Raw genomic sequence first — 12035 nt, 5'->3', positions numbered from 1 at the left:
AAACATTCTGCATTATTAATTCAATAAATTGGTCTTAAATCAATGAGTTAAGTATTCGGTGGGAATATTGCGTTCACAGAAGAATATGTTTAAAAATTAATTAAAACAACAAATTTTTTTTTTTCAATAAAAATATGCATTTAACTTTTAAATCAGAAATTAATACGTATGACTATTGTGAAAATAAACTGATTGATAATCTTAAAATAACTTTAAAATATTAGATTTCTATTGAAGAATAAAAGACAGCAATTTTAGAATTTCCATTTTATAGAAGACAACTATTGATCGTAGTATAAGTATACAAAAATAATAATTTAAAATAAAATGATAAAAATAGAGGAAAAAAGTAGAATCGGTTTAACCAAATCGATGATACGAGTTGTTTATTTATTTTCATTTTAAGATGAAAAATCCAAAAGTTTAACTGCAATAAGACGGCACGTGTGACGCATCTAGCGTGGTCCGATGCAATAACGCGAATATTGTCGATTGTATACATGACATCAATGACGCTCAGGGTCTTTCGTACGTTTACTCAGTAGTTTCGATACGAAGATATTTTTAGTCGAACATCCGGCGATCCGCGCTTAGAATGTAAGCGAGATATTTATTCAATGCATAACCATATTTTTCCAATTAGAACCGTCAATATTTGATTTTTAATATTATTGATCGTCCCTTTGAGCAATGGATTTATTTACAGAAATTAATTATGTAAATGTTTCGGTATAAGTTTGCTTTACCGAACGATGAATCACCGAATTCCATGAACTTGAATCAAACGCTTTAATAACTGAATGAATGTGTATTAATCGAAGTGTAATAGAGACGTGAGACACAAAGAGAGTGAATGAATTCAATTAAATACATACGTAAACTTAATGAGTTAAAGCTCGGTTCGATCCAATGCTAATATAAACTCTCGCTTTGACTAGTTACATTGTGGGTGGTAAAACACGAATGAAACTCCTTGATGCACTCCATCAATTACGAGACTCGACAACTCCAAATTTTCAGGCATTCAAACCGCTTCTGCACCAGATTGGAATTTTAAGTGCAAGTACTGCTGGATGTATTTACATTTATTTATAGTTTTATCTTTGAATTCTCTGGTTCTGCTGTTTTAATGCTCAAGCTGTTTTGATGTGTAATCTTTTTTTATCGACTAGGTTCATAGTCGTTTTTATGAAATGATAAATTTTTAATTTTATGGCTGTTAATATTTTTTTAGAAACAAAATTTTAATATTAAAGTCACACAATACGTTGTGAAAAATTCGAACTTTGGGGAATTTTTAAAATATTTAGCAAACTCTGAAACAATTTTTTTTTACCTTATTTTTGAATAGAACTTTTAAAATATTAAAAAATCAATTTTTTGGGCAACCTCACTGTTTAATATTTAAATTAAATCATTTTTAATTGTTTTCAATCATTTGAAAATTTTTTTTCTCATTAGAAATCTTTGAAATAATTTTTTTCTATAAAGAATCTTTTTCTTGAATCAAATATTTTTTTTTAATTTCTCTTTAAAAGTCAAAAATTTTTTAAGAAAGGAAATTATTGATTTCTGCTGGATTGAATTTAAAAAAAAAATCTTTTTAAACAATTATTAGATTTTTGAGCTTGAAGAGCTCTTATGATATTAATTTATTTATTTATTTACTTGTATAAAGACCGAACTATTCAAACCAATAACAGGGTCACTCAATATCACGCAATACGTATGACAAACCGATAATTTTATCATCACCAATTAACTAAATGTTAATTATTTGAAACTTTTCCGTATTAACACTACAAAACAGTTTGAATGTTACATCAAGTTTAATAAAATCCATCAAAATTTAATGCATTGTCTTTTGAATATTCCTTCATATCGTAATTTTTTCTAACGATATATTTTTAGTAACAATAAAATTTTCCTACAAAATTTGTTTCCTGTATGTTTAAATTTCAAGATATGAATATAATTAGTCTCGACTATCTTCCAAGTTTGCAGTAATTAAAATAATAACTTGTATTCTTATCGAAATAATTATTTTTGACTATCTATCCAAAGATGTTGTGTGTCATAATTTGCATATGTGTGTGCGATATCTCTTTAAAATTCGATCTATAAATTGCAGTTTTGAAGGCTCTAGGTCATTAAATAATTTCTCGTAGACGCTCAACAAAAACGTAAGTAAATTTTTATATTATCCAATATTTGTGTTAAATAATTAATAGATTTAATAGAAATCATTGGTCTTTGTTTAACAATTTACTTTAAAAAATTATTTCTATTTCTTACTTCATAATTGATTAATATCAAGCATTATATTCATTATTGCCATTGGATAAATACATTATTAAAAAAAAAAGTGTTGTATCAGAAAAAAAATAGTTTTGATCAAGAAAAATATTCTTTAATGTCTAATATAATATTCTGGTTTATTACTTTTTTTAATCGTTAATTTTTTCACTATTTGGCTAAAACTAAAATTAATACCAAAACTCAGAAGTGTAATTGTATGGATTTGGTATTTTGTCTTAAGTTAGGCGCAAAATTAAACTTGCTAAATTTAGACAAAAGAAAAGTGAGTTTGTAATTTTTAAAAAAATTTTTGAAGGCTGAAAATTTTAATTAAACATTTTTTTTTCTCGTAAGAATTTTCCCGATTATAAAAAATCTAGGCTAACAAAAAAAAGTAGAATAATAAAAAGAACCTATATTGAGAATAACGATCGATCGGTAAGTAGATGTAATATTACCAGTAGTTGTGGAGGCCCGCAAGGGAAATACAATTATCGGCCAATCAGCGAGTCTGAACCTCGTATAATATAACAGCGATTAGTTTTGGCCTTTTCTTTCTGCAGTAACCGATACTTTGGATCAGGAAAATTTCAATATTCTGATGAAAAGTTTTGAATGTGTCTTTTTATTCGCGGGAAAAAAATCATTTGTGGATTTTTATGAGAGCACAAGCAATTTTTTTCCCCTCCGGGTGTAAAGCGTCAACTTTAGCCCCGCTGCGCTAAACAAAGTTTCCGCTTTACACCTTCGTCAGGGAAAAAAATAGTATACACTCCTCGGGAAGTAAATAAGAAAGCCTCAGATCACATGTTTGTTGACCTCGGCTTCGCCTCGGCCAACAATTACATGTGATCTGAGACATTTCTTACTTTACTTCCCTCGGTGTGTAATATACTATTTTAGTGAGATTACAACTCGAAAAAAAAATGTAAACAGATCGATCTCGTGGAATAATAAAGGGAGAAAATGGTTATGAAAATAAAAGCGAGGACATGACGTGTTGAGGGGAAAACATTAGTTGTCTCTACTTGTATACATACAGTGTCACTTTGATTACGTCATATTCTTGTTTTCTTTTTTTTGTGTCAACGAAAATATCTAACAGGATTATTTCATATAGTTGTATCTATTTTTTTCTCATTATCATTATTATTATAACTAGAAATCTACAGTGACTATCTATCTGCTTGGTGTTGTGAATAAAAGAACTTTGGCTTGATCATTTTTTGATATTTTTAATTAACATATACGTAGTCTAGGTACATTTAAAATAAATTGAAAAAAAAAAATGCCATTTGGCAGCTGAAATGGAATTAGATTTTCTACTCAAATCAAATCACAACTACACAAATTTAATCACAACTCAAATCACAGCACAAATACTTCAATCGGATTGATGGAATCCCTTTTCCTTAAGTTAAAATGAATGCATTAATAAAATTTCATCAAATATCTGCAGGTAAATAGGTTATTTTCAGTCTAGGAAAATAAAATGCCATAAAAATTGAAGCTTGTTTAATGGGCTTTAAAATATAGTTTACAAAAATTCGATAAATTATTTTATTAAAAAGTTATCCGCGAAGAAAACTGCTAAAATATGAATTTTTACGATTTTCAAACCCTGTAATTTTTTAACTACTTGCCCGATTAAGCTCATCTTTGAACTTGACGATTATTAATACAGTCCGGTATTTTTATTATAAATTAAACTAAAATTTCTCATCGTCTATAGATGAATATTTAATATATTAATACATACAAAACAAAATAAATAATTAAAAAAAATTTATCCATCCCTAAAATTGAATCTATTTAATACTCGGAAAATTCAACGTAATAAATCAACTATCGCTGGACTATACTAGACAACTATATTATTTAATAATAATTGATACTTTACCGGAAGTTATAAATATAAATTTTTATTCTAGCTATAATGAAACTGTTGTCTATTCTTCAAAATATATTTATATTTATATATAAAAAGAGACTTATAGTCAAACATGTGTTGTTGATACGTAGAAATTTCTAGTAGCCAAAAATAGTCACTGCGGATCAGCCTCACGGTCATTTGACGTCACTTAGAGAGTCTAAATATTGTTGGCTTGTTTTTTTTTTACTCAATTGATTTAAAGATTTTATTCACTGAGCAAGTTATTAAAACTAAAAATTATTTTTCTGGATTCTATTTCCGGTATGTGTTTCGGGTGAAGAAATAGATTTACCAGAGCTGAAAAAATAAAAAAAAACAGGAAATTTAACATCGTCAGCGCCAGATTGTTTTTACTAAACAGTAAACAACGTGCGTGAATTATTAATAACAATTTTCGTTCAGCTTTTAAATAAGTCACTTTGTAAAATGTTAATTGAGATAATTAAGCCAGTGGCTTTGAAATAATAATTATATACTGCTGTTTTATAGCTCAGAGATATTTAGATTTAATTAGAATAATTTTATAAAATGTACGCTGGAAAAATTACTAGATGAAGTATTTATTTTTATTTCTGACGTTTAAGATTTTTAATCTCAATTTTTTTTAATAAGTGTCTTTTCAATATTTAGTCGTATTTTTATGCTTGAAATGTTTTAAATTAGAGGATTTTATTATTATTTTTTTTTTTTTTAATTAATATACAATTTTATTTTAAAAGAAATTTTATAAAAAATTTAGTTTTCTTAATTGAAGAAAAATATTTTTGATAAAATTCGAACGTCCAAAAATAAAAAAAAAAAATATTTTTTCAAAAACTTCCAGATATTTTCTTTAATTCTAATTCAATGTTCAATCATTTATACATTTATATTGATAAAATAAATGTAATTGAATCTTTGACCCTGACTTTATTACTAAGCAAACAATTTCTCAATCCACAGAGAAAACAAAGATCCTAAAGCTCTTAATCACCCAAAATCCAAAATAATTAATTCAATAGTTTCCGAACAATAGTCAAAGAAGACATTTACACCGATAATCGAACAAAGACAGAGGATAGAGAGGAATTGAACAAAGCTAACCAAGGTACAAAGCTTTCGCTAGTCCTTATCCTTCCAGCCTACGAACTACTAATTCTCGGACAATTAGTTTCAGAGAATACCAAGTGAATCTCAAGGATATTGTGAATTCTCGAGCTCTATGGAGGGAACTGAACAGAGATAGAAATACATGTATATGCATGTATACATAGGATAAGCCTAATTATTGCTTTGCACATTCCCGACAGTAGTAGTGCCCTGTGACGGGTCAGACACCTCTGGCTGTAGCTCAGGCAAAACCTAACGTTAAGTACTTACTCTAGGCACCGTGCACTGTGTACTGTATTCATACCCATGACTCTTTCGTTCTCTGTTCTGTCTCACATTTACCCCGACAGTTTACTGAGTTCACCCTCACCCGGAATATATTACTATAAAGTTGTACATTTCCACTGCACAATAGTACATACGGAAAATCAATCATCGTTCTATTTTTAATCCCGTCTATTCACCTTTCAAACTTCCCGACTCGCGTACGATATTATCAAGCAAAAGACGATTGGATGTTTGAAATACGCGGAATATAAGAATCGAGATTTAAATTTTATTTATAAAAAAAAATTAATAACTTGATTTTTTTTTGTAAAATTCAATCAAATTTTGATAAATATTTTGTTTTTAAATTTTAGTGATAAATTTTAACATAAAAAAAAAATTAATAATTTATTATCATTCCTCCGTTTAATTAAACATAATTAATTACTTTAATGTCACTGAAATTAACTTACATAGCAATTTTAAAAAATAAAATTACTACAAATAAATTATCAACATAGAAAATTTATCAAAAAATTCTATTACTTACAAAAATAAAAAAAAAAAAATATTAAAACTAAAAAAAAAATTGTACTAATTTTTAAAGTCACTAAATACAAATTTTTTAATTTTTTAATGAATGAAAATTATTTTTTTATTTTTTTTTTTAACATCCTGGAGAGAGATGATACAGTTTGGACATGTGTATCGATCCGCTTTGAATTAAATGCAACTGATATCTCAGCGTTCTTTATCGCTCCGACTCTTTACTCATCAAGGCAAAGGCAGTTTAATAAATTTATACGCAGTTATATTTATATTCATGTCCATATTATACAGAAAAGATTTATGAGAAATTATTAATAAGCAAAATTGTTTATTTTTTTTTTTTATTTGTTTATGTTTGCCCAGTTCGTTTTTATTTCTCTGTATTATTTGCTTTTTTCGTCTTTATTTTTTTTTTATTACTCTGAAGGTTACATTGTCGAGGTGAGGCAGATTAAGTTGACGGTAAATGAGGACATGTCACCACATGATGTAAGTATGTGTACTTATTAAAATGTAGTGCTGTAAAATATGTGTGCTGAAAAATAATTTATTTCAAACACTCTTGTACAGTGTGCTAGTTTATCTTTTTTAATTGCAAGAAGAAATTGTGAAAAATTTAAGAAAAATTCTGTTGCGCATTTATTACTATTTTTAAATTATTATACTAATAAATAATGAAGATGACCTAATTCCTTTCCCTCTTATTAACTTAATATCAATGCATAATTTATATCTGTTGACGTTCTATTCAATTTCTTGATGTAAACATCACAGGGAATTAATAATACATCCTTATGACGATACATTTCCCTACTACGTGTAAATTGAAAGCTAAGTCGTCTTGTTGATTGTACACTTTCAACCCAATCATTTTTCCTTCAAGGTTATTTTGTATTTATTTATATATATATATTTTTTTTTATTGTATACTCATCAACTGTCAGTTGTGTAGTTATAATTTCTATTACATGCATTCGAGAATATTATTATTATTATTATTATTATTATTATTTTGTTATTAAATGCTCAGGGGGGTTATCCCCGGAGTCCGATTCTCCGAGGGCCCAGCCTGAGCTCCATCCGTTACTGCTGGACCACTCCGCACAACAAGGCGGTTAGTGATCACAGCAGGCCAAAGTCATTTCCCTTAAGAGACGGAGAGAACCAAGTAAAACAGCCTTCTGCATCCTAACTGCCAAGAACTCAGCTTTTGATGAACAAGCTGGAACTTTGGCAAGTGAGGATACAAAAGACTGTTTCATCCCTCCTAGGACGCCAACAATCAGGACGACAAGCTTGACACGGTAACCTGGGTAAAGTTTGCCAATTTCAAACAGGAGGTCCTGATATATTTATCTTTTGTGCTCTTCTTTGGCTGAGATGTTATATTCAGCCGGGGCCGAGAACTCAATGACATAAATGTCACGAGTGGCCTTGTCGAAGAGCACAATATCAGTTTGTTGTGATCTATCCGCCGGGTTGTTGCAAATGGCATGTTCCAATAAATTTTACAACTGTCATTCTCAACAACCTGGGGAATATCTCCTGGCAGATAAGGCAGCACTGGTGTCACGTCAATACCGTAGCAATGACGAAGATAGTAGTACAGTACTCTCAGGGCAGCATTGTGACGCTGGATATATGCACCTCTCGCCAGCACTGGACATGCCGACAAAAGATGCATAAGCGTCTCCGGATGTTGTCTACACCTCCTACAGGAAGTGTCCGGTAGCTGCACCTGGAGCAACTTGCTACGGTACTCAAGAGTGTTAATGACACCATCTTGGCAGGCAAATATGAACCCTTCAGTCTCGGACATCAGGCCAGCTGACTTTAAGAAGGAAAACGTCAGCTGGATGGACAAGCCATGATCACGCACGTGTTTAAAGAACACGCTGTGCATGGACTTGTCCATCAGTTCGCCAAGGAGTAGTTTTTTCTCGGTGTTCCTGATGACGCTCTTAAATTCCTCCTTTCGGAGTTCCATAAGAGCGTTTATTTCTCCAAGACCAAGGGTTCTTGCCGCATATTTTGCTGCCTTATACAAGAATGACCCCTTATGTTCATTTTCATGTTTATGTACAATTTGCATAAGAAAGTCATCCTCGTCTGCAGTGAAATTGACAACTTCGTGTGTTAAACCCAGGACCAAACGGTCGTGAAGCCGCTCCAAACTCTGCAAACCTCTCCCACCGATGGATCGGGGGAGGTATAATCTGGCGACTGATGAATTGGGGTGCATGCTCCGATTCATATTGATGATCTTACGGGTTTTGATGTCGAGATCTCGTAAATCCTTTCGGGCCCATTTCAGGACACCGAAAGTGTATAGTAAGACTGGGACAGCGAGCATATTAGTAGCTGAGACTTTGTTTTTGCCGGAAAGTTCGGAGGACCAAATTTTCCGGAGTCTCCTAACATACTCGCTCTGGAGAGTTGCTCGGACTTCAGAGACCGCATGCATGCGGTGCTCTTCCATTCCTAGATATCTATACAACTCCCCGGCGTCTAATTGTCTTAAGACGCTCCCATCCACTAACTCGACATCATCACCAGTATCAGAGCACTTACCCCTCGCCAGATGTACGACCGTATTATTATTATTATTATTATTATTATTATTATTATTATTATTATTATTATTATTATTATTATTATTATTATTATTATTATTATTATTACATGAGCGTATTATGTATGCATTATATAAATATAAAGTCAAACTGATTTATTCATACAATTTTTTTAAAATTATATTAACAAGTCAATTATATTTATAAAGTAAAAAATTAAATATTGCATTTAAATACTAATTTTAAAAAAATAATAACGATAAAAAATAATAATAATTTTACTAGATACTTTAACAGAAGTAAATAAAACCCAACATTTTCTCTCCAGAGTAAAAAATAATTTCTCAACTTTTCCTCGTAATTAATTGAATTATTAAAAATGTACAAGCACGGTATCCAGTACTATGGATAGCTAGTAGTTGTCTCGCGATAAAGGGTGAGCCAGTCACGTGATATTTCTCTCTATATTGAACATATATATAGTAATAGCTTGAAAGAGACTGATGGATGAATTTAATTCAATTTTAATGCTCTTATTAATTCGTTCAGAGGCATGAACATGATTTTGCGGGTTAAATTATCAATAATATCCCTCTACTACATTTCTACTTCCTACTCCATCATTATTTGACCCCAATAATTATTATTGAGCCCAAAAATACAGGACAATATCAATAATTACACTTGAGTCAACGAAACTGACGTTAAAAGATTGATATTTTATTAAACATCTCCTCGAATTACATCTAAATAAAAATTACATCGACGGAAATAAATGAGCGAGAGTAAAGCTTTTGTTGACAACAAAAGACAATAATGATTGTTTAAAAGCAAGAAGAGCGATTGGCTGGGAAGAGAAACACGTGATTGAATAAAAAAAAAAAAAAAAAAAAAAAAATAAGTCAGTTGGCTTTGAAAAGAGGTCAATGGATGTGGTAATGCACGAGTGTAGACCCATCATCAGAAAAAGGACATCCAAGTCTTTCTTACGATATTCCACTTATATTCTTCTCCAATTTGCCCCATCAGTGTTTCGAAAGCTTTATGTAAGACCAGTTTACTTCTCTCTCACTCGATCTATCTCTTTCGAGTACACAGATATCTCTAGTATACTTATATACTTATGACCAGTAACAGTATCCCTTTTATTTGTTCTTTCGCCGATCGCGAGACTAATTGTTTTCTTCGTAATAACTTGGATCTATTTATCTGCAAAAGCCGTAACATTTTTAAAAATTTTTATATTTGATTTTTGTTTATTTGAAAATTTGATCTGTTCTTTAGTTTCTGTGAAATTTTTAGAGTAGAGTTATGAAAAAAAAAATAAATTTTTTTTCAAGTAAAAAAAAAAAATAGAAAATAACTTTTTGAGATGAACAAAAGTCAAACAAAATTTGTGCTCTTTTTAATGAACTTACTTAATTTTTAATTTCATACTTTTTTAACATTTCAAAGGTTTATCCTTCCCGCGCATATGTAAAAAATACAAAGCTATTATTTTGTTTCACATCAATAGAAAAAAGAGTGACAAGTGCAGCACTTTTGAAGCTTGCGCCAGAGTAGTCCGAAAAAAAATTTTACTGAGCCACTATTTTGTAAAAAAAAAATTGTTTTTTTACCCTTCAAATTTCAAATAAAATGACGTTAAAATTTCAAAATTATATGATTATTTTATCATCTATAAAAGCACTTTTGATAAATGACGTATTTTGAACCACCTCCAGGGATTTTTCCTCTAAGTTATAATATTATATAATTTAAAGTTTTTTATCGTGAATTATTTATGTATTCATGAATTATAGATTAGTTATATGTAAATCAAGATGAAAATTTAATAAAAAAAGACACTGGTAAAATTCGTCAAGCACGAAACCATTTCTTTAGCATTATCAAACGACGGATCGATTGGAGAACAAAAAAACTATCGAATTGAGAAATTACAACTCGTATTTGTATTGTCCTATGTTAATTCGATGAATAATTTATTAGAAACAAAATAATTTATAGAAAAGAGATTTTCCTTTTTAAGAAGAAAATTATTCGATTAAATTGACCTTGCGATACTTAGGAAAATAGAACTCTATTTGCAGAATAGTAATGAGCTTTTAACTGCCACAGCAAGTCTAATTTGACATGGTAAGTGACTTGTGACCTGACGTAACACATTCAGGAGATCTCTTGTCACTGGAAATGATTCTGTTTCTGGAACCAGGAATACTACACACAATATGAATTACTAACAAATTCAGTTGTCTGATTATTCATCTTCTGTAAACCAAGTGCTGCATTAATCGTCCAGAGTTGTGTGCCCAAAATGTATCCACTTCCACATATATGTATGCATTGGGTGTACCTTGTCTCATACACTCTGTACACAAGTACGGCACATAAGTAGTAACTTCACTTACGATGTACTACTCACTGGCAGTATATAAGCTCTGAGTAAAGATCGGTGGTGCCTAGAGACATCGCAAAGCCACAGATACCTATTTGATACAGTTATACTCAAATATATGTGTACAGATATATACATTACACTACGGGTATGATATATGTAATATATCTGTACCTTTGAAACTTAAACTTCCAGTTATATATGTCTGTGTTTATGTCGCTGAACGCAATAGCAAGTATCAATCTTCTATTAAATTATCCCATGCATAAATGTTTATTACAGACTTAGAAATTATTGCTATCGATAAAAGTGCCTGAGTTATTTAATGCTATTATTAAAATAAATTTAATATCCAATGCTTTTGACATATTTATTTTCTATGATAATGCTCATGAGTTATTGTTATTATTTTATTATAATTAATAGAATAGGACAAATTTTGTCTCTGGAGTATTTTTATCATAAAATATGTTTTTTTAGTTGAATTTATTTAGCAAATTATTAATAAATAATTATTAATCATTGATACTGTCATAGCAATATTAATTTTATAATTCAATAAAAAAAATAGCAATATTAATTTTATAATTCAATAAAAAAATATTGAAAAATCATTAAACCGAAATTAAAAATCCAGGTGCCAATCCTGGCTTGGTCCGATCCAAATATTTTTTCAAAGTTGTATTTTTCAAAAAAATATACATCAAATCTTTCATTATTATTTAAAAAAAAAAAAAATGATGATAATAATTGCTAAAATTGTTGTAATTAAACTTTCCAATAATGATAGCGTCAAATTAAAAAATTGAAATGGCTTCAGTAGTAAAAAATTATTCTTTCACAAAAAAAAATTAATTTTTTTTATCAAAAATATGAATTTTCCATTTAAAAAAAAAAAATATTGCTAAAGTTTATTTCACCAAACAAACAC

At 29.6% G+C, this 12035-nt stretch overlaps 1 protein-coding gene across 3 annotated transcripts in view; it reads right to left on the bottom strand.

Moving 5' to 3' along the window:
* Positions 1-12035, bottom strand: part of LOC141536679 (receptor-type tyrosine-protein phosphatase kappa-like) — a 79394-nt gene that overhangs the window by 36033 nt on the left and 31326 nt on the right. The gene's annotated exons all lie outside the window — the stretch shown is intronic.

Source organism: Cotesia typhae, unplaced genomic scaffold, assembly GCF_013202065.1.
Source record: "Cotesia typhae breed Kobodo isofemale line unplaced genomic scaffold, CoteBio_Ctyphae scaffold_152, whole genome shotgun sequence".
Classification (NCBI taxonomy): Eukaryota; Metazoa; Arthropoda; class Insecta; order Hymenoptera; family Braconidae; genus Cotesia; species Cotesia typhae.
This window is presented reverse-complemented; position numbering and strand designations above follow the sequence as displayed.